At 43.8% G+C, this 26706-nt stretch overlaps 1 long non-coding RNA gene across 1 annotated transcript in view; it reads right to left on the bottom strand.

Moving 5' to 3' along the window:
• Positions 1-17162: 17162 nt before the first annotated feature.
• The window catches only part of LOC117886351, a 54519-nt gene continuing 44975 nt past the window's right edge, over positions 17163-26706 (bottom strand). Inside the window, exons 2-3 of the long non-coding RNA XR_004647934.1 lie at positions 17996-18166; positions 17163-17539 (exon numbers count right to left, since the gene is read on the bottom strand). This is a non-coding gene — a long non-coding RNA (uncharacterized LOC117886351). The remainder of the gene's footprint in view (positions 17540-17995; positions 18167-26706) is intronic.

Below are 26706 nucleotides of genomic sequence, written 5' to 3'. Positions count from 1 at the left end.
GCTGTCGCTCGGTCGCCAGAAGAATTCTGTTGACCTAGTGGTGTCTATGCTGGGGCTTAGGTCAGCTTAACAGTGTCTCTCAGGGGTGTGATTCTCAAGGGTTGATTTAAGTTTTAACAGGCTGCAGAGGCCATGAACAAAGGCATTTATGCCCCATCACTTATCAGAGTGTAATCACACTTTAAGAGACATATATCTGCAAAGTACTTGCATATACAGAATCCATTCCTGATAGTTGCAAACCACAGCCCCTCCCTCTGAAGCCAATCAGGGTTTGGGGAGCTCGGAAGCACTCAGTAGCACCAGGTCACTGATGCTTTTTTTAGTTTGCTGTGTGAAACAGAATATGGTCTCAAGCAATCATTCTCTGTCTATTATTAAAATGCTGCTTGGAATGGGCACAAAACCATTCGGAGCTCAGGTCTGTGTATCTGTCATCTTAGGTCAGGCATTTTAATTTACACTGCAGTGAAAAAATTGGCATTCAACCTTTGCGATCTTGAGCCACGACAGAGAAACACTGCCAAAGGTTTTACTGTGTTCCTTTGCCCTTTGTGTGTGTGTGTGTGTAAGAAGAACTTTGGTAGAATAGTATCAGAGGGATAGCCGTGTTAGTCTGAATCTGTAAAAAGCAACAGAGGGTCCTGTGGCACCTTTTGAGACTAACTGTTAGTCTCAAAGGTGCCACAGGACCCTCTGTTGCTTTTGGTAGAATAAAAGCCCGAATTCGGGATGAAAGATTTTAATCATTGCTTGCCTGTGAATGCGTCAGTAGCATGACTCTGCAAGAATAGGCATCTGTCTGTCTAGGTGAGCCTTGCAGCACAGAGCAAATACAAATTATTTATACCGAAGGTTTCACAGGGGTTCTCTTACTCTATAACTAGTAGAAAATCCATTTGTAAGACGAAGGTGTTCTCGCCTCATCTGCCTTTCTCAAACACCTTTCAATAGCCACTTCAGAGATGAGTTGAAAAGCTGTCAAGAAATCTTTATCCCCTGGATATGCACCCTAGTGTTGGCAGCTGGTAAAGCAGCACTTTGAAGGCCCTATGTCCTTTCCTACAATTCCTCCCTGCCCTCCCCCGAGCTTGCCTTTTCTTTTTATAGTGTTCCTTGTTGATACAGACACAGCCCAAGCTCCAAGAATGAATAAAGCAGGGGGATACCTCTGCAGTGCAGATCTGAGCTCTGAAGCAGAGATTTCAGAACGGGAAGGACAATATGGACACTCGGAAAAGGAGGTTTGAGCTCTGGAAGAAAGATCAACTGTTTCCCCTTTCATTTTCATTTGTCCAACTCTAATTCCCTCTCAGGTTTCTGGCTGTCTTTGATGCTTCCTCTTTATTCCAGCACAGCAATACTGAGCTACATGAATAAGCCCTGGTGTATCAGCCATCCCCTTAGGCGGGAGGGGAGCAAATTCTGGAGGAGATGTGGAAGGAGAGCAAATAACTTGGGAATGGGCTGGTGGATTAGAAGCAGCTCCCCCCACTGTGTGGTCCCCTCTTCCAGTATCCTCCAATCTCATTCCCAAATATCTCATCAAACATTTCAAAAGGAGGGTTTTCCCCACAAAATTGTCTGTGGGGGGAAATGTGACCATCTTTAATAATACCGGGTCTGGATTCTTCACTGCCTGGTGCCTTGTGTCATTATTTAAACCTCTGCAAAGTGGGCATAAAATACTACCAGATCATGACTTCTCCTACTTCTATTGCATAAAAAACAAACCAAAAACTAGCTCACCTAGATCCGGCTTTGCTTAAAACTTGGGTGCTACCAGGCGTGGAAGTTTAAAGAAAAGCACTCCTTTAAAAGATAGAGTGGAAGATAAAGGCCAGAGGGCAAAGCTGCAGCAATATATGCTTGATATCGTACAGAGAGATGGGGAAACAAACAGATGAGAGTGCACCAAGGTGAAGACTACTGTGAAATATTTGAGAAAACTAGGCCACTAATGTGCTGGCAAGTCTTCAAGGACAAGAGACGGATGATCGACTACGATGTTGTAATAGAATGGGATGGGGGGGGTCTAACAGATGGGTGGACGGCAGATACAGCACAACTACTAGTGATAAAGATGCAGTGGAAAGCTTATAACTTCGCTATGAATATGTATCCATAGGGTTATCCTTCAAAGAACTTTCGCCCCTTACTCGTCCCCCTTCCCATCCTCCTGTTCAGGAATTCTGAGGTTGTCTCTGGCATTTGGGCATCCAGAAATAGTGAGGTTTGCTATTCCCTCCCTGCCTGGTGCTCTCTTGCACACCATCTGTACCCTGTCTGTGGCAGCCTCGTTCAGATTGTATTTGTTAAAGCCACAGAGCTGGTGGATCATTCTGGGAATCACAGATCAATCATGTGGGTGGCATTGGGCGAACAAAGAGGGTAAGGATGCAGTGAGGGAGAGGGAAAGGGAAGTGAAGCAGGGGTAGCATTTTAGACTGGAAGGACAGGGCTTTCCAAGGTGTGCTTCATGCAACCTGTGATCTGTGGACAGCTGGCTGAACACATGGTGCTGAATGCCCTCCTTGTCTCCAGCTGCTTCTACAGGTGGCAATGACGGTTGTAAAATATATAGGCACCAGGAGACAGCCTCACTATTTATTCTAGGGGCTACATTAAAAATAAAAAGAAAGAGGAAACAGGAGTCTGCCTAAAGAAGTGGAGCCACCAGTGGGAACAGACACCAGAGAGGAGAAAGGAATGGAGCAACTGGACAGAAGGTCCAGGGGAGCAGGGGCAAAAGACCACTGGGTGATGGAACCCAGTGGTAGCAGTGAATGGTGTTTTCCAGGCAGCAGGGCAGGATGAGTCTGGGGAGAGGAAACCAGCCAATGTTGCAGAGGGACACAAAATGTAGAGCAAAAAGGAGCAGTGTGACTGGCTTTTCCCAGAGAGGACAAGGCAGCTTAACAATGCACAAACACTCTCCTACTCTTACATTTCCATGTTCGCAGCTGCTGTAGCTGCCTGTGACACAGAGGCCTATTGGTGGGCCACTACTCTGTGTCAGCAGCTCTTGCCAGGGCTGACCTACTCATTACACCTAACACACTGTCGTCACGATATCTACCCAAAAGGTGGCATGTAATATGTCACTGGAAAACTAATAACTCACTGACCATTAATAGGCGTGTGTGACATATGTATGGGGTGTGTACAAAGAGTTGTGGATATGTGCTAGAATTATGTTCTTAAAATGTGTTTGGCAAGCAATGCACAAGCCCACTCTACCCTAGACAAAGGAATGTCTATTTGTTAGCTAATACATATTTTAAGACTTATGCTACTTATGACAACTGTAGTAAACATATCAAATGTTCCTATAAAGACTGGAGATTTCATTAAGAAGTCCACAGTTCTTGGACACACATGGAATTATGCCATGTCTCATTCTTTCAAGTGTCAAAACCTTCTAAATCTCAGCTACCTTAGAAAGTTGATTATAATGGATCTGAGACTTTACATCTTCATAATGCTACTGTTTAGGGTATTTTCATCTGGATATATTTGACTGACATTCTTTATGGTGATCATTCCTTGATTAAAATAATATTTTCTCCATGGCAAGCACTTTGCCTCACCACATACAGTAAATCAGTTTGTCATTATACTGTAATAAAACAGCAGATGAAATTAAACACAGTCAACTCAACGCCACGGTGACTTTTGCATCATCAGTGCAGTCACATCCGGACATAGAGTGCTTGGTGGCATCGCAGTGAAGCATTCTGTGCTCTTGAGAGAATGAAGCTTGGCTGAATATGATGAAGAATTGGCACTCTTATTTTGGATTATTGGGGCTCCAAGTTATTTCTCAGGGTATGTCTACACTATGAAATTAGGTCGATTTTATAGAAGTCTATTTTATACAGACGTTTGCTTATGTCCACACTAAGTGCATTAAGTCGGCGGACTGCATCTCACTACTGTGGCTAGCATCGACTTACGGAGTGGTGCACTGTGGGTAGCTATCCCTCAGTTCCCACAGTCTCCGCTGCCCATTGGAATTCTGGGTTAAGCTCCCAATGCCTGATAGGGCAAAAACATTGTTGCGGGTGGTTTTGGGTATATGTCGTCAGTTGCCCCTCCCTCCGCGAAAGCAACAGTAGACAATTGTTTGTGTCCAAGTCCCTGGGAATAAAACACACACAGCGCATACACAGTCACCCAGTGAACCTCCCTGGGTGATGATTGTGTAGCCCCACTACCGGCTTGAATGAATTGTAGGGAATCAATTGGATCATGTGTCATTTGAGGAGGGACCCACCAGTTCAGCAAACAGAGGCCCTGTGCTACCCAGAACAACCAGGAAAGCAGAATCACATCATGGGGTCAAGTAGGCCTGAAGCTTGGGGAGCGAACCAGTGTGTGTGAGCAGCAGGCTCGAGGCAGTAGCCTGGGAGATAGCTGTGGAGGGAAGGCCAAGGGGAGCTGCATGAAAGCTAGTGATTTGGGGCACCCGCTATGGTGGGACAACAGGAGAACAATGGAGAGGGGCCCCCAGCAAGACGAGGGGACAGGATAATAATTAATTGCACATCAGGACAAGGGCGGTCTAGAAAGGACACCCCAAATACTAGGCCTGAGAAGGGCCACATGGCAAGGTTACCAGGTACCTCTCTATTGGACAGTTCCCTGGGGGCAGAGCAAAGAACTACTGTGTATATCTTCTATTATATCCCACTGAGTCATTGTAATGCTATGCTGCAAGGTGTTAGTGGCTACGATCAAGCATGTCTTTGATCTACAAGCAATCACAGACCTCATTAAAACTGATGGGCATGCTAGCCACCTCTCATTCAGAACAAGTGGAAAAAGCAATTAAGCTCCTTTATGGAGTATGCTAGCTGGAGACAATGGAAACCACCACCCAAGACACTAGGTCGATTGCTAGGCTGATTAGCAGCTAAGACATGTGGCCTGGGGGCTACAGCCTGTAGTCCTTGGCATTGCCTCTGAGCTTGTGCTAGGCTGAGCACATCACCGAATTGCTGAAAGGGATGGGCACATGGCAGTGATCCCCGGAAGCAGGGTCAGTGACCAGATAGAGCATAGGTTTTAAAGCTCGTCTCTCTCCCTATCTGTGTGGACTTGAGCCTTTCCAGAATTGGCAAGGTCACTGCCTACACATTTTTCCTTATTATAAGATACAATCAGCCATTGGCCATTCAGAACTGATACTCCTCTCCCTTTTATCCTGGTGCCTTCTGAATCACTGCCTGGATCACTGCCTTTTTTTGGATAAAGTTTCCTGTGAGTTGAAATGTACCACCACTGTTTCTTCTGAGGGGTTAAACTCTATAGTAATCCTCCTGAACATTACATCCCACTACCTTGGAGAGCAGAGAATGTCCATTCTCCATTACGTTGCGCCTCCTGCATGTCAATGCAATGCCACAGACTTCAAAGGAGTTGTGCTAGGTTAAATTGATCTACCTGGTTGCAGAATCAGGCTGTGTGTGTGTTTGAGGTGCGGGTGTATTATGGTGGGAGACCTAAACTAGGCATCAGATAATAGGAATAATAAACAAGGGTTATCACTAAGGCCAACCACAATGATCTGTCAGATGTATTTGTAGGCCCAGATCTCATGCAGGTATAATTCCATTGGCCCCTCCAGATTCATACCCGAGTGAGAGTAAAATCAGCCCCAAACTGTAGAGAATTGTTTCACCCTTAAAAAAAGAATGAATACTAAAGTATTCGACAGCAGTGGTCCAAACCACCCCAGTGCACAGCAATGTTACTGAGGGTTTGGATCATTACTGTAGAATACTTTAGTAGATTTTGGTAAGAAAATGTCTATTGTTTCAAGTGTGGTGACTAGTAAAGTCCCATGAGGTTATGCTAAAGACATTTCTCCATCTCACTGCAATAGTCTCCGAAACCTTGCCTTTCAACCAGCCATTGTTTCTCATCCTGGAATAGCCTTCGCAGAAGTAAAATTTCCTGACCTGCAAAACATTATGACAGGTAGGTTGTGCTGTGGGTATTTAAATATCAGACTGACTCATGGACCAACAATCTCCCACCCCTCGTTTTCTCAAATTTCAGCCCTGCCTCTCTGATCATAAGTCTACTTAACCATTTTTAATAGTGCTAAATGGCCTCTATGCTACTGCCCTTATCTGCTCCCTATATCGTCTGGGTCATACATGCTTAGTTGACTGACAGAAACAAGTTTTTACTGCCACAATGTAAAGTCAAGGCACCTGCAGGATAGCAGGCTGTGTGCTTCATTTGGCCTCATACATTGTCAAGAAATTATCACCCAAACTCTGATTCCAGAATATTTTTCTTATATGCTCTTTACTGTGTGTTCAGCAATAAAAAAAAATACCAAAAGAAAAAAATTAAGACAGTAAAAAAAATAAAAGGGTTACATATTTACCTTCTTTTTTGTGTAATAATATAGAGTTGCATTTTAAAAAAAATAGGATCTGATTCTCCTTTCACTTTTGCCTCTACAGATCAGAAATAATTCCACTGACAACACTGGGAAACCAGTGTGAGAAGAGAAATTAGCCCCTGAGTGTGCAAAATGCGGGAAATTGTGCATCTAATTTGCACGTGCAATTACCATGATTATGACACAAATCCAATCATTGCACATACAGTTGACCAGCAGTGCCGATTTGCTCATGCAACTACCTAACTTTCATGCACAGGCATGGTGATTACAAATTCAAATTAGGCACATGACTGGGCACTGAAAGTTTTTGAAAATCTGGTCCATTGTCTTCACAATTATTCAAAACTGAATATTGCAGCCAATGATGCTAGAAAAGGCACCCAGGAAACACACCTGGCTTCATTTTCACAGCCCAGGCTGAGTCTGCAGATCCCTGAGCTAAGAAAAAAATCTTGTCAAAGGAGAAAATTTAATAACAAAGTCATTGGTCAAGATCACGGGCTTGATTCTGATTTCACGTGTGCCGGTTTTACACCTGCAGAATGCTAGCCATATCAATGGAATGGTTTCTGATTGATACCAGTGTAAATAAGAACAGGATCGGGGCCACTGTCTGAAAGAGAAGGCTGTGGTTTTACAGCCCCTCTTTCCTGAGCGCAATCTCATGCTTTAAAAAATACTTTGAAAGTGTAATGAACAAGGCAGAGGAAACATTCCAACGCCAGAATCCCTTGGCCTAAAGGCAAACACCTCCCCACCTCTCTGTTAGCAAATGTGTTTCATTTTCTTTTGCACAAGAAATTCAGCACGTGCAGATCTGTGTGTTGGGATCAATGATAAATTGTTTATGAACAGATCATTTATTAATTCCTGTTTGGCAAAAATAATTCCTGCCAGCATGAAGGTAAAACAAAATGAAATTAATAATCCCTCTTGAAATTCACAAAGGCCATTGCAAGAGACCACATTCCCCCAGTCCTCAGTTACTATTTTTAACACAGATACGGTAAGTGTATTCCTCTATGGAAACCATTCTCCCTAAAATCCATTTTAATGTGTTTCAGAGGTGGGCTGTAGGGAGAGATTGCACTGCAGTTTGATGGCTTTGGCTGTATTATTTGGTTTGTTTCCACTCCAGGATGCATGTGGTCTACACAAAGTTATTGTAAACTGAAACCAATGGAATGGCATTACAGTACATCTGACTGTGATCTGGGATAAATCAGGCCACCATGACAGCTGTGACTTACTGAAATGGTCACTCCACAGATTTGGAGTTATCTAGTTACAAGCATGTTGATCCTGCTTCATCCAACACTGGTCCTTAATATAACTTTTAAATCACAGCTAAATGAACCTTGCATTTTATTTCCCGGGACCGTGGAAAAAAACACTACATTGCTGTATCTTACCCTCTAAGAGGGACATAGAGAGCTATGTTGAATCTATCTCATCCCCATCAAAATACACAGAGGGACAATTACTAAATTTGAAACACACTGGAAAACCTATGATTACTATTACGGTGTGGGATGCGGTACCATATACATAATAAGAGATAGATTTGAAGTTCCTTGGGGTGGGCACTAAGCAGGGAGAACACAGACAAAGTATAGGGGCTGGTCTACACTGAAAACTTACACTGCCATAGCTACGTCTCTCTGGGATGTGAAAAATCCACACCTTTGAGAGATGTAGCTATGGCAACCTAACCCCTGGGGTAGACAGAGCTAGATTGATGGAAGAATTCTTCTGTCGACCTAGCTATTGCCTCTCGGGGGGGTGGATTAACTACAGTGATGAGAACCCCGCTTGTCACTCTAGCGCATATCTACACTGAAGTGCTGCAGTTATGCTGCTGTAGTATATCAAGTGTAGACATAACCTAGGAGAAAGGATGTTTTACCATCCCTGTTTTACAGATGGGGAAACTGAGGCCCAGGGTGATAAAGTAGTTTAGGCAAGATCACCCAGGGAGTCTGTGGCAGAGCAGGGCATGAGCCCAGATTTCCCGAGTCTCAGTGTCTTGGCCACAAAACCGTCTGTTCATCACCCATGATTAGCATTATCATTTAAACTATCACAAAGGGTATGTCTTCACTACCCGCCAGATCGGTGAGTAGCGATCGATCTAAAGGGGATCGATTTATCGCGTCTCATCTAGACACGATAAATCGATTCCTGAACGCGCTCCCCTTCTGGAACTCCACCAGAGTGAGAGGCGGTAGCGGAGTCGAAGGGTGAGCCGCGGCCGTCGATCCCGCGCCGTGAGGACCCGAGGTACATCGATCTAAGATACGTCGACTTCAGCTACGCTATTCATGTAGCTGAAGTTGCGTATCTTAGATCGGTCCCCCCCCCCCCCCCCCAGTGTAGACCAGCCCAAAGCCTCATTCTCACATCACTCAGTAGGCTGTACTGAAAGTAACCTGTTTGGAACTGTCCGACCGATTCACAGCAACCAAACCATTTGCTGAATCAAGCCTTTGTCTTTCTTTGCAAACTGCCTCAGAGTAGGCAGTGAATTTTGTTCATTGTTCGCATGGATTCAGTGAAGGTTTTGCGTGAGCCTAGTTGAGCCCATGAGCTGCTCGTAAATGGCTTGCGGAGAGTATTCACTATTTGAGGTTCAGTGTTTGAGCTCTGCGATTGGTCACTTAAACCACATGGTGTTCTTTCTGCTCAGTAACTTTCATACACAGGAGGTGGACCTGAACAAGCGACTGGGATTTGATTCTCTCAGGAAATGGGTGGGAGAACTGGAGGAAGCAATGGCAGGAGATAAGCAGTTGGACAGGGAGTAATTTTTGACCAAAACCTTTTTTCAGTGTAGAATGTAGCCTGAGGTCAACCATAATATTTCAGGAATTGTGTTGAATTTGTCAAATTGTTTCAGTTAAAACCAAACCAGGAAAGCAACCCCCCACACACACTACCCCCCAAAAGTCAGAATATTTCATTTCAACATGTTCCAAACAAACATTTCCATTTTTTGATTCAAAATGACGTTCTGTTTTGACATTCTCTTTGTTTTTACTTACATAGACATATTAAAAAAAGCTCAAAATCAAAATGAAGTATTGGAGGTCAAACGAAACATTCCAGTCAGCCCAAAATTATATATATACATTTTTTTACTTTTCAGTCTGCTGAAAATTTCCAAAAATGTATTTCGAGTCAACCCAAAACAATTGCTCCAATTAGTGGGCCTAAGAATTTGAGGACATGTGAAACCCTTTTCTTTCCTCTATTCTGGGGGTGCACTAGATTCTGGCAATGTACATGCAGCCCAGATTTGAAGATACCTGGATACCAAAGGCAGCCAGAGCATCCAAACAGTACACTTGCCTCTCCAATCTTCCGCACTGTTGCTCAGGGTCAAATAATCTCTGTTAAATCTCCTGCTAGGAAAGGGTGCAAACATACTCAGATCACATGTAGCTTGAATTGGACACAGTGTATGTCCTTCATCCAGCTCCACATATTATACCCGTGATGCTGCATACCCAGCTATGAAAATGTCAGGACTAGGGTTGCTCACACTAGTTGTGTTTTGGCTTGTTATTTCTTCCTGCAGACTCCCACATGTTGAGCTCCACTTTCAATTTGTTCAGCTCACTATAAAAACAGAGGCCATTTCCAACATTCAGATTTTGAACCAGGATCCCCAAAGCTCAGGCCCGCAGAAATCTTTTGAACGTGCCAGTTGATTTTAAATTTTGCTTTCCGTGACTTGCTGGGGCAGCCTGATGGGACGGCATGAATGGCTGGAGAAAGGGAACACAGGAGGGGTGTGACCATAGCCCAAATAAATTCAGGTACAAATCCAAGTGAATACTGGCAGGAAATATTTGTGCAGTGTTTCCCAGGTCTTCTATCTTCCTCCCTACAAGCGGGGCTGGCATTTTCAGCTACAGAACTCTTTGACTCCTGCTGTCTTCATTAGCAAAGAAATACCTACTGAACTGGCAACCCGGAAGGACTCAGAAGGGAGAAGAAGAGGCAGAACACTTCAAGGTGGGCAGGGCTTTCGCTTGAGAAGCCACGCCCTTTAGCATCTGGGGGGAAAAAAAGACAAGCTGGAGACTCGATGAAATTCTCTAGGGACCTTACTATTGCCAGGCTAACTAATGTGGGACCACAGTGATGGTCGTCAGTACAAAACTTCCAAACAGACATCTGCTTCTTGCTTTTGGGACAGGCAAGATCATCTGCTGGCAAAGAGGAAAAGGAGACACAGATGTAAACTCAGCAATTACAATTGCTCTGAATAAGGGGCGCACATAAGAGGGGCAAGTAGGGGCACAGGCAGCCCCAATCATTGGTGGGGACACAGAACTCCTCTGGCCCTGGGGATGCGGTGGGGAGAGTCAGATTCTCTGGGGCCATGACAGGGACAGAACACTTCTCCAGCCCTGTGGCCACAATACGTGCACAGAAAGCTGTCAAATTTAAATTCCTGTGCACGCCCCTGCTCTGAATTGACAAATACTTGTCATTCCTTAAAATAGCTATGGATTTTACCCTGCCACCCATCATTATGGTATCTGAGCGCCTTCCATGTAAAATCAAAGGCAATAGTTAATCTCTAGTGGACTTCCTGGAGTCTTCCTGGAACTTCTCCCTTCGTGGGGTAACCCCTCTGCGTGGGGTAGGTATTGTAGGTAACATATATACCTATCTTCTATGTAGGATCTGGGTAGAATCACTGCTGCAGAAAAGTATCAGGGGGTAGCCGTGTTAGTCTGTATCTACAAAAACAACAAGGAGTCTGGTGGCACCTTAAAGACTAACAGATTTATTTGGGCATAAGCTTTCGTCCTTGTTGGGCCTGTCCTGTAGTAGGTGATTTCTGGGTACCCGTCTTGCTCTGTCAATCTGGAGCAAATTCGGTTGTATCTTAGGGCTTGGCTGTAGACAATGGATCGTGTGATGTGTCTTGGATGGAAGCTGGAGGCATGTAGGTACGTATAGCGGTCAGTAGGTTTCCGGTATAGGGTGGTGTTTATGTGACCATCACTTATTTGTACTGTAGTGTCCAGGAAGTGGATCTCTTGTGTGGACTGGTCCAGGCTGAGGTTGATGGTCCAACCCCTCAGACAGAGACAAACACCTACAAGATCTTTATCAAGCATTTGTAAAACTACAATACCCACCTGGGGAAGTGAGGAAACAGATTGACAGAGCAAGACGGGTACCCAGAAATCACCTACTACAGGAGAGGCCCAACAAGGACAATAACAGAACACCACTGGCCATCACATACAGCCCCCAGCTAAAACCTCTCCAGCGCATTATCCACAATCTACAACCTATCCTGGAAAATGATCCCTCACTCTCACAGACCTTGGGAGGCAGGCCAGTCCTCGCTTACAGACAACCCCCCAACCTGAAGCAAATACTCACCAGCAACTACACACCATACCACAGAAACACCAACCCAGGAACCTATCCCTGTAGCAAACCTCGTTGCCTACTCTGTCCCCATATCTACTCTGGCAACAGCATCAGAGGACCCAACCACATCAGCCACACCATCAGGGGCTCATTCACCTACACATCCACTAATGTCATATATGCCATCATGTGCCAGCAATGCCCCTCTGCCATGTACATTGGCCAAACGGGACAGTCCCTCCGCAAAAGAATAAATGGACACAAATCGGACATCAGGAATGGTAACATACACAAGCCAGTAAGTGAACACTTCAATCTCCCTGGTCATTCTATTACAGATTTAAAAGTCACTGTCATTGAACAAAAAAACTTCAGAAACAGACTTCAAAGAGAAACAGCAGAACTAAAATTCATTTGCAAATTTAACACCATTAATCTGGGCTTGAATAGGGATTGGGAGTGGCTGGCTCACTACAGAAGCAGCTTTTCCTCTCCTGGAATTGACACCTCCTCATCTATTATTGGGAGTGGACTACATCCACCCTGATTGAATTGGCCCTGTCAACACTGGTTCTCCACTTGCGAAGTAACTCCCTGCTCTCCATGTGTCAGCATATAATGCCTGCATCTGTAGCTTTCACTCTATGCATCCAAAGAAGTGAGGTTTTTACTCACGAAAGCTTATGCCCAAATAAATCTGTTAGTCTTTAAGGTGCCACCAGACTCCTTGTTGTTTTTGCTGCAGAAAACGCACTCACAACAATAGAGTGGGGACTTCCTGCTACTCAATCCGGGAGGTGAACTTAATGGTGATGAGTTGATTTTCCTCCAGCCCTAACTTCTCTGATTCCTTGGATTTAAGCAGAGTGAGAGGCACATCACATGAAGCAGCAAACCATTCTGTACGAACAGGTCCTTGCTCCGCTTTATTTTCAGAGTGTGCAGCAGAAAGGAGAGGATGGCGAAGGAGGAGTTTTTTCCTGCAGGTCTAGGTTTCCTGGCAGCTGAGCCACAGATAAACCATAAAGACACAGAACAAACAAACAATTAGCCTCCCTCAGCCCCAGAGACTCTGCTAAAGTTTATAGCCCTTTTCCAGTTTTACTGCCACTCAGCAGTAATACAAAGGGCGTCTTACAGTAGATGTTTTGGGAAAATTTAAAAAAAGACACACAGAAAGATAAGGCCAGTATCTGTACATTGTATACATGGGGTATACAGCTGTCTGTTTCATCCTTCATTGTAGCCTTACCTCCTGAGGGATCAGAAACTAGACAGAAGTAATCCTTGCTTCCTTGTCCTTCAAAATATGGTTCCAGTCGTTTGTCTGACCTCCTGCTTCCCCACACACCATGGTTTCCTTGGCAGAGCTCCATCCTTCTGTCTCAGATGCCAAAGGGAAATTGACAAAGAACACACCTCGTCTATTTTATGTTGTAAAGAAGATGCCTTGCTGCGGGGGTGCTTGTTACTATAGAGATTGAGCCCAGGTGAGGTTTTTGGCTAATTGAATTATGTTTCTTGTCTGATCCTTGTTTGTAACTTGCTGACCGACTGACAGAGCAGACAAAAAGGAGAATAGCTCCATGCGCTGGGAGCTCAGCTCTTCTTAAACTGCTCAAAGGGAAGGATTTCAGGAACTCGGATTTTTTTTTAAAATCATGCCAAGTAAAATGCTCACTGAGGTTAATGCGCAGCTTTGTACTTACGAGAGTGCAAAGACAAGCTGTGGTGGAGTCATAGATGACATGGGAGGGTTGGGAAGGTTGCTCACACTGCTTCACAGGGACCATCTCATTACTATTCACACTTTGCCATGAGAGCGCCACTCAGAGGAGGAAAAAATTGACTGAGAAAAAGAACGTGGCCAAGACAGCGGGGATGAAAAGATGGCACAGGGAGGAGGAGACCCTCTCTGCCCATTTCATTCTTGCATGATCTTCAGGAACCACTTGAAGGGCTGGCCCCAGTAGTACAGTGGTCCCTTTGCTAGCCCCAGAATCTTTGCCAGGAATTGAGATTAGAGGGAGTGTTTGAATTTACAGGCAGAGGTTGGAAAACGACTAAACTGGCAACACTGCGTAACTACTTGACCACTGGGAAGGGTGATGGAGGTGTTCAGGGAAGTGTTCACCCCCCGGCTCCTGGGGAGATGCAGAGAAATCCCCCTTCCCCACGCCACACACTAGGCACCTAAGCACACTGCCGCTTCGTCACTTTCTGGAGGAGAAGCAACAGGCTCTTTAGCCTTAATGAAAACCCGGCCTCCACCCAGAATATAAGTCACCACAGAGATCAAATTGCACACACCCAGCGACTGCTACAGCATGAAGCTTTGAGACAGCTGATAAACTGTGTAGCACAAATATAGCAGGGTGTTCCTGGCCTAGGCTATCCCACAGTTTTAAGAACCCAGGTGTTGGGCATAAACCAGGCACTATTGTCATGGCAGAATTTTGTAGAAGGGCCAAGTCAATAATCAGAGGCCTTTCTTTGAGCTGTTACAGGTCCCTGAACAATTGAAGTATTGAAATATACCGGACCTATCAGCCCTGAAGTCCTTGGGTCACTGGGAGTTTTGCCAAAGAAAGCCTTGTGTAAACATTTCGGCTGGGAATTGGGAAGGACCCTTATGGAGTCGGTTGCTAAGACTCCTGGGTGCCTTTGAAATTTCCAGTCTTCTGTACTGGGTGGTTAGGCCCCGATTCAGCAAGATATTTAAGCTTGTGCCTAATGTCAAGCAGGCAAGTAGTCCCAGTGAAATCTGCGTGAGTTAGCAACTACAGAATCAGGCCCTCGAAAATCAACAATGACACTACGAACTTCTTTCTCCAGCCATCTGTCCTTGAAGGCCACGTTCATCCGAGGGACCTAAGTGCCCAATGCCTGATGCACAGCGATTCTGCACACTTTCAAAGGCCTGCTCTCCCTGGGCGTAAACTGCAAGCACACTTGCGTGCCCACAAAATGAATTGTGAGTGCATGTCAGCACAACTGAGCCACCAGCAATCTGCTTGGAGCGTGCAGTGCCCCAGTCTATCCTGGCACAGTTTGGCCTAGGTACTTTCACAACAGTATTGCTGGTTGCATTTGGCTGAAGTTAGCCTATGCCCGTATGTCAGCTGGGCTCGTAACAGCCCCTGAAATGCAGCTGCATGAAATTCTGCTGCTAGACAATGAACATTCTTTCTGCTTTTATCTTTCTTTGCACTGGGCTGGGGAAAACGTGTAGCTTTCTGCAGTCCAGCCTGCTGCTCCCAGATCCCGGGAGAAATGAGAACGCACCGGCCTAGCTGCTGCATCTCCAGTTTAACCTGAGGAGGCAGTTTGGTAGGAGCACGCACAGCCACAAAAGCATTTTTATTTTCTCCCCCCGAGATCTGTGACTGCTAAGTAATAGGGAGCCAGGTGGAACATCCCGACTGATTGCTCCAGCCCCAGGTTTCAATGGGAACAGAAGCACCCCGCTTTGAGCTGGGCTGTAAAAGGGAAACGCTCTTCAGCAGAACCAGAAAACATTTGTTTTGAAGTTAAAACTGAACGCCGGGGGGAGGATCAATGGTGAACTGAAGACTACTGGATACAAAGCGACACCTTCACCTTCTGACCTCTCAGTCAGAAATGTTTAATTAGTGACAGGTCAAAGTTTTGCCTTGTACACCTGTGCAGGACAGCACGTTCCATGAAGGGATCTAGACACTGCACTTTGGATTCGCAGTTACATTCAGACCCCTTTATACTATTCTGGCAGTGTAAAGAAGCCTAAGAGTGGGCAGAAATATCTTGACACTGTCTCTTTTGCAGCCAGCTCTGTTCTCAGTCTCCTGTGCAAGAGGTAAATCAGGGCACGTCCGGGGCATAGCTGGAGTACCCTGCTCTGCAGCTGTGCTCTGCTGCCAAGTCCCACAGGGCGGTATGGGAAGCAAAGCTTAATTTAGAGCAGCCCTGAGGCTTCTCTAATTTTACAGTGCGGGGAGGGAGTAGAGGGAAGGGGAGAAGAAGGCCTCTGCAGAGTCCAAAAATACAAGAAGTACAACGGTGGCCTAAAGCCACCTCTAAACCCCTTTCGATCTCTGCCCTCAAGACCAGCAATGGAGTGACTGAGAATATGGTCCACTATTTTAATTCATCTCCCGATTCAAGAACCGCATTAAGTATCCAGATCATTATTATTGTTTTTACCCACAATAAGCAATTCCTCCTGCTTCAGCATGGCTTTTAAACCTGCAAAGAGACATTTATGGCTTCCCAGCCCTACCTGCATGGCCCACTGTGCGGCTGAGATAAAGCCTCTTCCTCTCCTAAACATTATCATTGCTGCATCAGTGACATAGGAGGCTGATTCATGTTCTGTGGTAAATTACCCATGGCCTTTTTTGCATAAGAAGTGTGAATTTTGTCAAAACTTTGTGTGGCGGTTTCATTTTGTGTCTTTATCGTCCAATGAGGGGGAACTTTGAGTGCTAAGTTAATTTCACTGGAGAGACAGATAAATTCAGATCTCTTGCTGTAAAAGATACATTAATTTTGCAAAATTACTTGTTTTTTTTTAATAGGCACTGAGCCACCTTAATAATTGTAGGTTGCCTACATAGTACTGCAGTAGTTCATGGGAACATAAACCACAAGCTAAAATAAATAAATGAAACATAAAGAACACATTGACTCAGGGGGAATTTTACTTCCTTTTGATTTTTACTTTTCTAAACAGCTCTTTGACACATATTTAAATGGAAACGATACAGGTTTTTAGGCCAAAAATCTAGTCTACCTTAATGTTGTAAAAATCCAATGAGGAATGTTCTCTGCATTTCAAACTATTTAGTCTTTATAACATTTTACTTTTAAGTCTACCACTTTGTTTTTGAGAATTACAGTAGAATAAACGTCGTTATGGACTCTACAAAAACACACTTGTGCTACTCCTGGTGCCTCATTAGTAGCTCTTGACATACATATGGGTTTGACTGTGCCTTCATTTACACCAGCTTTACATTGGTATAATGAACTTCAGTGGAGATACTTCTGATTTAAACCCTGATCCAACATACACTGGAGTCTATGGGATCTTTCCATTGACCAATAGAAGTTGGACTGGAAACCTATATTTTATGAATGTGAGCAGAATTTGGCCTACTATAGGCAGAGCCATGATGACTCAATAAATAAATTAATGGAGATCTCCTATCTCTTAGAACTGGAAGGGACCTTGAAAGGTCATTGAGTCCAGCCCCCTGCCTTCACTAGCAGGACCAAGTACTGATTTTGCCCCAGATCCTTAAGTGGCCCCCTCAAGGATTGAACTCACAACTCTGGATTTAGCAGGCCAGTGCTCAAACCACTTTTTGCTGTCCTAATACATTTTAAACTTTTAGACCACATCTCTTTCCGGAGGTGTCCAGCTGGCTAAGAGCTAAGTTTTGTTTGCTGTGTTGCTACCTGATCCTTCCAAAGCCCCATTTGTCTGTTTTGTCCACGGCTCACGTCCTGTCTGACATGTGAGCAATCTGGGGCAGGCAGTTTCTTCTTTGGGATTGGTCTGTACAGCACCGAGCACACTGGGACCCTGATCCTTGATTGAGGCTTGTCAGTGCTCCTAAGTGTTATGGAAGTATAAATATAAATAATAATTCAGGGTATCTGTTTTGAAGACGTAGCCCATTTCAATCTTTTCTGGATTCCTAAGACCTCATCATGGCAGCAGGAAATTCTTTACTCATGCTGTAACCGAGGAAATATAAATAAAATGATTAAAAAATGAAATGGTGGTGCATACACAATGAGGCTTTGGGGTATCAAGGTATGAAACCATGGCAAACCCTGAAGCATCCTACGTTGGGGCACAAGGCCCAAAACTAAGCAGAAAGCATTTGTGCAGGTTGGGGGTGGGAAAGCAGGCAGCAGGGAACCTGCCCCTGGAGATTCTGCAACGTGCACTCACCAAAGAGTACAAAGTTCTGCAGTTACTGTCCCTTGCAGTGCATCAGGGTGTAGCAGTAGGAGTGGCCTGGGGGTCATGGTGGGAGGGGTAGCTATGGAGAGTGAGGACCAACACAAGACCTGTGCATGGCTTAAGCCTTTACTACCCCTTTGCAATGGTGGGAATGTCAGCTGGTGGGAATCCACTGGACCAGAGTGTCATGGGTGGGTGGGGGAGCAGGGGCTCAAATCTGGTACCTCTTCCAGGCCCTCCATCATGTCCATAGACTGGCTGCAGAAACACCCAATGAAGCCAATGTTTTCTCCTGGAATGAAGCTCTGTCATTTAGGCTTGGCTCTGTGAAGCTGGGTTTTTCTCTAAAGCAGTCGAACAAAACAGCTGCATCAGTTTCACCGGTTTGTAACATTCTGGAAGGTGGCGGGAGGGGGGAAGAGGAGGAGAAACAAGCAGAATCAAAGAACATAAAATAAAAATCAACACTTGTCAAGTGGAAAAGAACAAAATCAGTAACAACTAGGGTGACCAGATAGCAAGTGTAAAAAATCAGGACAAGGGGTGGAGGGGTAATAAGAGCCTATATAAGAAAAAGCCCCCAAAATCGGGACTGTCCCTACAAAATCAGGACATCTGGTCACCCTAGTAACAACAAAGATCCATTCAGGTATCCTTGAAGCCAATGATGTATCCCAAACAACCCCGAAGGAAAACAAATGGAGAACTCTAAGCAAACCCCCCCAAACCCGCCAGTGTTTGTGCGGCAAAGTGTTCTAAGGCGAAAGCTCAGTGCAAAGCGTCAGAGGGAATGCATGCAAATCACCATGCGAATAAGGCTGACAAAGCTTTAACAAGATAAAAGTTACCCAAAAGCTTTGCGAGTCAGCCCCCGGCTAGGGACACCGATTTCATTCTCCTTGAGAACCTTGAGCACAAGTGCAAGCTGCACTCCCAATAAACAGAATAAAAAGCACCATTTAAAGTGACGTGGGCGAGCATAGGAGTGGAAAACACATAAAAGATGAAGATTTCTTATATTGTGAGAGCCTCCATTTACTTCAAAGGTTCTACATTAATGTGTTACAATAACATAACATTTTTAGTGGGGCCTAATTGAGCCAATTATATAATTACATCATAAATTAAGGCCTCAACTATACTTAGAAGTTAAGTAAATCTGTAAATATTTTCCTTATCAGCATCTTGAGGGAAAATTCCCCAAAATGCTTTGCGAGAAGGCTATCTATACAGGCTAGCTCAAGAGAAGGAAGGATGAGTCCCCTTTTCATATTAAAATTAGTGACACACTAACTGCTTATCACTGAAGCACTTATACTCAGATGCTTTGGTACAAGCAGTTTTACTAGCAGGTTAATAACATTTAATTAATAGCAAATTAAAACTTGAACTCAATCATAGGCTTTTTGATCACTTTGAAATTGTAGTGTTTATGTAAAGGCGGGAATGCGAACCAAAATGAAATGACTCATAGACTTTAAGGTCAGAAGGTACCATTATTGTCATCTAGTCTGACTTCCTGCACAACGCAGGCCACAGAATCTCACCCACCCACTCCTGTAACAAATCCCTAATCTATGTCTGAGCTACTGAAGTCCTCAAATTGTGGTTTAAAGACTTCAAGGTGCAGAGAATCCTCCAGCAAGTGACCTGTGCCCCACGGTGCAGAGGAAGGCAAAAAACCTCCAGGGCCTCTGCCAATCTTTCCCGGAGGAAAATTCCTTCCCGAACCCAAATATGGCGATCAGCTAAACCCTGAGTATGTGGACAAGACTCACCAGCCAGACACCCAGGAAAGAATTCTCTGTAGTAACTCAGATCCCACCCCATCTAACATCCTATCACAGGCCATTGGGCATATTTACCTGCTAATAATCAAAGATCAATTAATTGCCAAAATTAGGCTATCCCATCATACCATCCCCTCCATAAACTTATCAAGCTTAGTCTTGAAGCCAGATCAGTCTTTTGCCCCCACTACTCCCCTGGGAAAGCTGTTCCAGAACTTCACTCCTCTAATGGTTAGAAACCTTCGTCTAATTTCAAGTCTAAACTTCCTAATGTCCAGTTTATATCCATTTGTTCTTGTGTCCACATTGGTAATAAGCTTAAATAATTCCTCTCCCTCCCTCATATTTATCCCTCTGATATATTTCTAAAGAGCAATCATATCTCCCCTCAGCCTGCTTTTGCTTAGGCTAAATGACTTGTCTCTTTCTCTTGGTGGTGATGTACATTATCTGTCAGCTGTCTATAGCTGGCGTGCAGACTGAGGGTTCAATTCTGCATGTTGCTGAGTTCCTTCCCATTGCTGTTGACTCCCATCTCTCTGAATGCACTCAGCACCCATGATTAGAACGAGAGAAGATAAATACATCCAGAGTGTAAGCTAGCAAAGGCCAACATTTATCGGTCTCCAAGAAGCAAGCAACCTATTGCTCAGTGCAAGATCACCGGTTACTGGCCATCAAAAGGACAACCCTGGTAGTAGCAAGGAAGAAAGCTACCGCTGCCTTTTAAGTTTCAGAAAGAGAAGGAGAAGTACAGTAAAAGGTTGTCAGGGTCGCCTGCTTCTAAAATGACAAGCTGCACACAGATCTTTTGCTTGCAAGGTTGATGTATAGCACTTTGAAAGCGACTTGGACTTCTCCGGTACAGCACTACGTATTGGTTTAAGCAATACAGATGCAAACCCATCCATTTATCTCAGGAAAAAACAAACCAAACCAAAATACCTATAAACATTCACTAGTTTTTTTCCAGTTGTTCAAGTAATTATGTGTATCCCTGAGCCTACAGCGTCCTATAATGAGATTAATTAAGCAGTCTCCTCATAGCCTTTTTTGTTGATGATCAAGTGTTTCCCAGCTTGGTTATGGACTAGAATTCTCCTGTGCCCAGAGGAAACTTGGGCACATATACACAGGAGGAAAATGGATATTAAAAAGGAGAATGGTCACTAAATCGTGTGCATTTAATGGCGAAAAAAACCATTGGACTATTTTGATAGAAATATATCCTTCAGAAATTGCTGAGTTACCTTTTAATATATTTAAGACTCTGTTTGTGCCCATTGCAGATAAAGTGCTGGAAAGACAGTTATAAAATGAAGGGACATTTATTTCTCTTACTAAGATCTGCATTGTGCTGCCACGGCTGGTGAATCTTATCTTTAAGGCCATTCTTGGGAATAAAGCATTTAGCCTTTTGTAACTAATGCGTGTTACAAAGAGGCTAACAGTGGATTCAATTCTATGCCAAGGCACGAGGGGGGAAAAGTGAACAGCAGCAGTGTGTGCACACAAGTGAAAGCATGTTGTGCGGGTATCCGTAGGAGACAGGTTCACCGAACTACTTAGAAGAAACCTCACTGTCCACAAAAGATGGAGAGCCAGGGCAGGAGATCTGTAATCATACAATTTACTCAGACCTAAGCACAAGAGGTCTCTCCAGAGCGGTCTCCCACCTTGAGTCCTGGGCTGACTCTCCTGATCTAGGCTCTCCCATTGTCCAGCTATGTGACAAAGGCAAGTCACTTCTCTTCAAGGCTCTCTGTCTTGTCTATTTAAATTGTAAGCTCTCCAAGGCAATGCATCTCTCTTACTAGGTGTCCGTACAGTGCCAAGCACAATGGGGGTTCTACCATTATATAAATGATAATCTAACAATTTGTAGCGCCAAATTGATCCCGGTCCAATTCCATGGGTTTCAGGATGAATCCGGCCATTTCAGCTGTAGAGCAGAATGATTTTTATGACTATACAGGCGAGTCTCATCTTACGCGGGGGTTCCGTTCCGCGGTTAGCGCGTAAAGTGAAAACCACGTTTAGTCAAAATTACATTGAGTTGAATGTCGGGCGGAATCACCCGCACTACAGGTACAGTATTAAAATTGTTATTTTTCTCTTTTTTTTTCGTTTTTGTTTTATTTTTGCCGACCGCGTAAAGCTGACATCGCGCATGTTAAATGCGCCTAAGATGCGACAGACCTGTAGTTGATTCAGGAACACCAGAAAAGACAATCATTCTTTATTGCACTGGCTTCCACTTGTGGCGAGTAGAGATAGTGCCATGAAAATTAAAGCACCTCACTGCCGGCACCTGGCCTGACACCTTCTCGTGGCTAGTGCAAGCCCGACAGCTCTCCTGAGATCCCATCCCTGTCTCTGACACTGACTCATTGTGTGACCCTGGGCATATCACTTTACACTTCTACATCTCAGTTCCCCCCCCCCCCATCTGTGAGTGTATATAATAATAGGAATGTAGTCAATACTTACCACCCACAGTGAGGGTAATATGCGTAAAGCACTTGGAGAACCTCAGATGAAAGGCAACATATAATTATAATGGACAGATTCATTGTGCCAGGTTCAAGGGGGTGAAAACTGCAAACATCATTGAGCTTGAAGGGGCAAATGCACCAGGAATTTACCCTAGGAGAGGGCAGGTGGTGGGGCTACAGCTAATCCAATCCACAGATTCCATTAGGAGATGGATGCTTTAAAAACTAGCTCAATGAAGGCTCCCTCCTCAGGGAAGTCAAGTGGTGGAAAGGCTATTGCTACAGGCTTTGGATTGATTATTGTTAATCATGTTTATTATGGTAGTACCCAGGAACCAATCATTGTGCCAGGGGCTGCACAAACAAATTAATGGGCAGTCCCCCATCCCAAAGAGTTTACAAACGAAATGTTCTGCCAATTACTCTATCTCCTGGAAAACTTGGATTGTTCCAAGCAGAACCGTCTGACAACTGGCTTTATTCCAAATGAGCAGGCAGTCCTGAGACTCCAGTTCAGGATCAACTCAATGTTCAGGCAACAGCATTGGTACCGAAAAGCAGGGGGAAGGAGGAGGTACCTGCTGTTTTGCTATAAAAGGCTCATTTATTACTCATGAAAGTACATGAGGTATCAAGCATCTCATCTTGATTAATGATCCTAATTAAACTAATGGGTTCAAGTAATTTTACAGCTGATATTTTTATATAGTTTTCCTTGGTTTTGCAAATGGCAGCTGGGACATACTGCCCTGTCAGCTTCCATCAGTCATGTTACGGTACTCCGGGGGAGTCATCTTTTTGAGTTCATATAAATAAATACAGTTCCTCATTCTCCCTCACTCCTCTCCCCATTTTCCACTGCATGTTATAGGTCAGGTTTTCAAACCTACGGAGTGTAGTAGCCACAAGCAAACGTACAGCTGAGAAGAAGGATGGTCTTGTGATTACGACTCTGATCTCAGTCTCAAGCAATCTGAGTTCTAGTCATAGCTTTCTTGCATAGCCTTGGGCAAGTCACTTAATCGCTCTCTGTGTAGAATGGGAACGCTAATAGTTCCATTGTCCGTCTTGCCTATGTACTTTGGAGCAGGAACTGTCCTTTTTAATGTGCGAATACAACGACTGACATAATGGGGCCCCATAATGAGTGGGACCCTGTAGATGATGCTATGATAATCATAGTAACATCAGGCAATTGCACACCTAATTTATGCAAACCGTTATGGTGCCTAAGCGTGCAAATTAGGTAATTGCACAGTAAAGAGAAGCCATTTGCACAGGGCCAATTGTATACGATTTGCATTGCACAAACACGATAACTGTGCGCTGAAATTAGGCATGCGGTTGTGTGCACACTATCTCAGGCTCTAGAGGTTTCGAAAGACTCATCCTCTGTATTTAGTATCTGAATGGTTGCAAGTAGAATTTGTTGGTCTTATTTTTTGTTTACAGGGGACTGTCAACCATAGAGCAATGTAACTACTGACCATGTAATTACATTGTAAGGCAAGTTCCACATGGTGACAGGGTAAATAAAATACAAGGTTATTTTTTTCCCTCTCTGTAAGGGAGATGGTTATTGTGACATCTTACTGCTGCACATTATGTAGTAATTATGATTGCAATAACTTGGTAACTTCCAGGATTATTACCAAGTGCCAAGGAATAGGAAAGTATTATTTACTGCGGTTGTGTGTGCAGGCCGGCAGGGAAACTGAAGACCAAAAAAGCAACTGACATGACTGTTCTCTCCAGTACATTTTCCAGTGTTTTGTCCAGTCTAATTTTTAATATCTCTACCTGTGGCTTCCACTACATACTTGGACAGACTATTCCAGAATCTAATCTCTCACCATCAAAAGTATTTTCATGCTATTCAGCCTATGTTTTCCTTTTCTAAATTGTATCGTATAACCCCTAGTTATACTTGTCTGCACCAGACTAATAAGACCCCGCCTTCCATAGGGTTTATACTCACAGTTCTTTTCATTTTTTGAAATGGGGCCATTTTTGTTTTATTTGCCAGAATATTTCACAAATTTTCTTTTCAATGCTCACCCCTCCCCAATGTTTTGGAACTCAGTGTTTGGTAAATGAAATAATTTAACAAAATATTTTATCTGTGTTTAAAATAGATTGCTTTTGTCTGAAAACTTTTGACTATTTAAAAAAAAATTCCTCCATAAAAGGCCATTTTTCAATTAGAAAAAAGTTTGTTCAAATAAAAATTCAGTGCGCGCTAGTAGGAATAAATGATGATCAGACATGTTGCAATCACAAATATACATGCCTCTACAGCTCTGGATTTCTTTTCTCTACATAAAATCATTGGGCTGGATTTTGATCTTGTTTACACTGCTTTAACTCCCTGACTTCGCTGGAGTCGCTCCAGATTTATACTGGGGGTAAATGGAATCAGAATCTGGCCCATTATCTTCAAGTAACAACCATTTGGGCCTTAAAAATTCATTAAGCAGCAGAATTTCTTAGTGATAGCTCTGCTACAGGTACAATCTACTGTAAAGGGATGCTATGGAATATATTGTTGGAGGAAAGATTTGGTCTTGGATTAATGGAGATAAATATCTGACCTCAGGAACAAATGGGGGATGGAGGGGAGGGGAAGGAACCGGACATGCAGGCCTGTGAGACTAGCTCTGCTGAACGTCTGGTTCCTGACATGCTGCCTGTGTATGTTAATAGCTAGAACCCTGGTGGCCTAACAAAACAGTTTTCAGGATCAATAAATCAGGTAAAAGTCAGATGTGGACCATCACCAAAAATCTCTGCAAGGTAGGGATAGAGCAACACACAAACACGTATGTGACCCAGAGTGCTGACTGAAAGTCGGTGAATCATTCATGATAGTCAAACCTTTTCATGGGCAAAGCGAAAAAGTATTCCGTGTCAGGATAGAGACTTAAAGACTTAGAAGAAGAGCACTGCTATCACTCTTCATGCAAGTCTGAGTGTGATGGGCAAATTGAGGGTACTGTCATTGGTCTCCATGGTACCAGGTCTAGGGGCTTTACTCTTTCTGAGCCAATCTTACAAATGGCATTCATACAGATTGCATTTTCACACTTTTCTATTTTCACTAATACTTACATGGAAGAAGGCATGTATATAGGCAACTAGGCAGTTATAGTCTCCCTGTGCTTGCTGTCCGCCTACCCATTCTGAGCATGCAAATATTGTGGCCCCTATTTAAGACCCTCCATTGAAAATGTGTCCCTATGGGTGTTTACATAAACCTACTCCCTTTGAGGTCGCACAGCTCATAATAGCTACTTAGTGTGATAGTTATAGAGGAACAGAGCCCCAAGAAGTAGAAAACTCCTTGTTCTTCATCACTTGGATTTTGGTTGAAGAAGCTAAATATATAGGGCTAGATCTTCAGCTGGTGTTACATTGAAGTCAATGGAGCGATGACAATTTACATAATGCCAATAGACCTAACATTTCATGAACATGTCGTGCTTTATATGAATAAAACAACATACTTTTTCTTACCCTCTCTAGCCCTCCAATTCAATTTTTAATTATTATTCTGTGTAATTTTCAATATGTTTCTGCAGCACTTATGAAACGGGCCATCGCTGATGGTTAATTTAACACCTGCAAATTCTCAAGGCTGTTAACCTTAGTCTGGTGAATAAAATCTCTGCCACACTGTTAAAAGATTGTGAGCTCAAATCTAGCTGAGGCTGAGTTTTTGTTGACTTGTGTATGTTTTACTTTCACTATAGAGTAGATCATAGAATCATAGAAATCTAGAACTGGAAGGGACCTCGAGAGGTCATTTAGTCCAGTCTTCTGGACTGAGGGAGGACTAAGAATTATCTAGACCATCCCTGACAGGTGTGTGTCTAATCTGTTCTTAAAAATCTCCAGCGATGGAGGGTCCACGTCATCATCTTACTACTTAATTACCATTATCATCCAAGACATTCTGCAGGAGACTAAGACGTTATACAACAAAAGAAAAAATACCTCACAAGTAAATACGTCTGGGGCACATTTCTTTACCATACTCTCTTTGTGCGGGATCACTATTGATGCATTGACTTTGGGTATATTGATTATCCTTTTAGAGAAAGCAAGATAGTGTAAATAAATCTTGGAATCTTGATTTGTGCATGTGCCAGAAGAGCATCTTCTCAGCACAGTCATATGCTGGATAGCTAACTTGGGGTTATTTTATTATTTTAGATTTCCCCCCCTAAGGGACTGATGCACAGCCCACAGAAATAACGGAAGTTTTTCCACTGACTTCCGTGAGCTTTGGATGAGCCCTAAGTGCTTAAACTTCACTCTCAGCATATGTACAATATATAAAAACCCTCATAAATCTTACACCATAAACCAGTATCAAATGGCAAACTCTTACCTAGACTATCAGGACTAGCAATCAATTGCCTCTTAAAACCCTCCTCAACCAATCCTTTTCTTTAAAACCAGGGAGAAAAGGAAGACCTTACCATGAGACCCGAAAGTCAACAGGTCCAGGCTCTTTTGGACCAAAATCATAGAATCATAGGACTGGAAGGGACTTCGAGAGGTCCTCTAGTCCACTCCCTTGCACTCATGGCAGGACTAAGTATTATCTAGACCAGTGGTTCTCAAACTAGAGCCACCGCTTGTTCCTGG

Source organism: Trachemys scripta, chromosome 12, assembly GCF_013100865.1.
Source record: "Trachemys scripta elegans isolate TJP31775 chromosome 12, CAS_Tse_1.0, whole genome shotgun sequence".
Taxonomy (NCBI): domain Eukaryota; kingdom Metazoa; phylum Chordata; order Testudines; family Emydidae; genus Trachemys; species Trachemys scripta.
The sequence above is the reverse complement of the archived record's forward strand: the minus strand, read 5'-3'. Positions and strand labels throughout refer to the sequence as shown.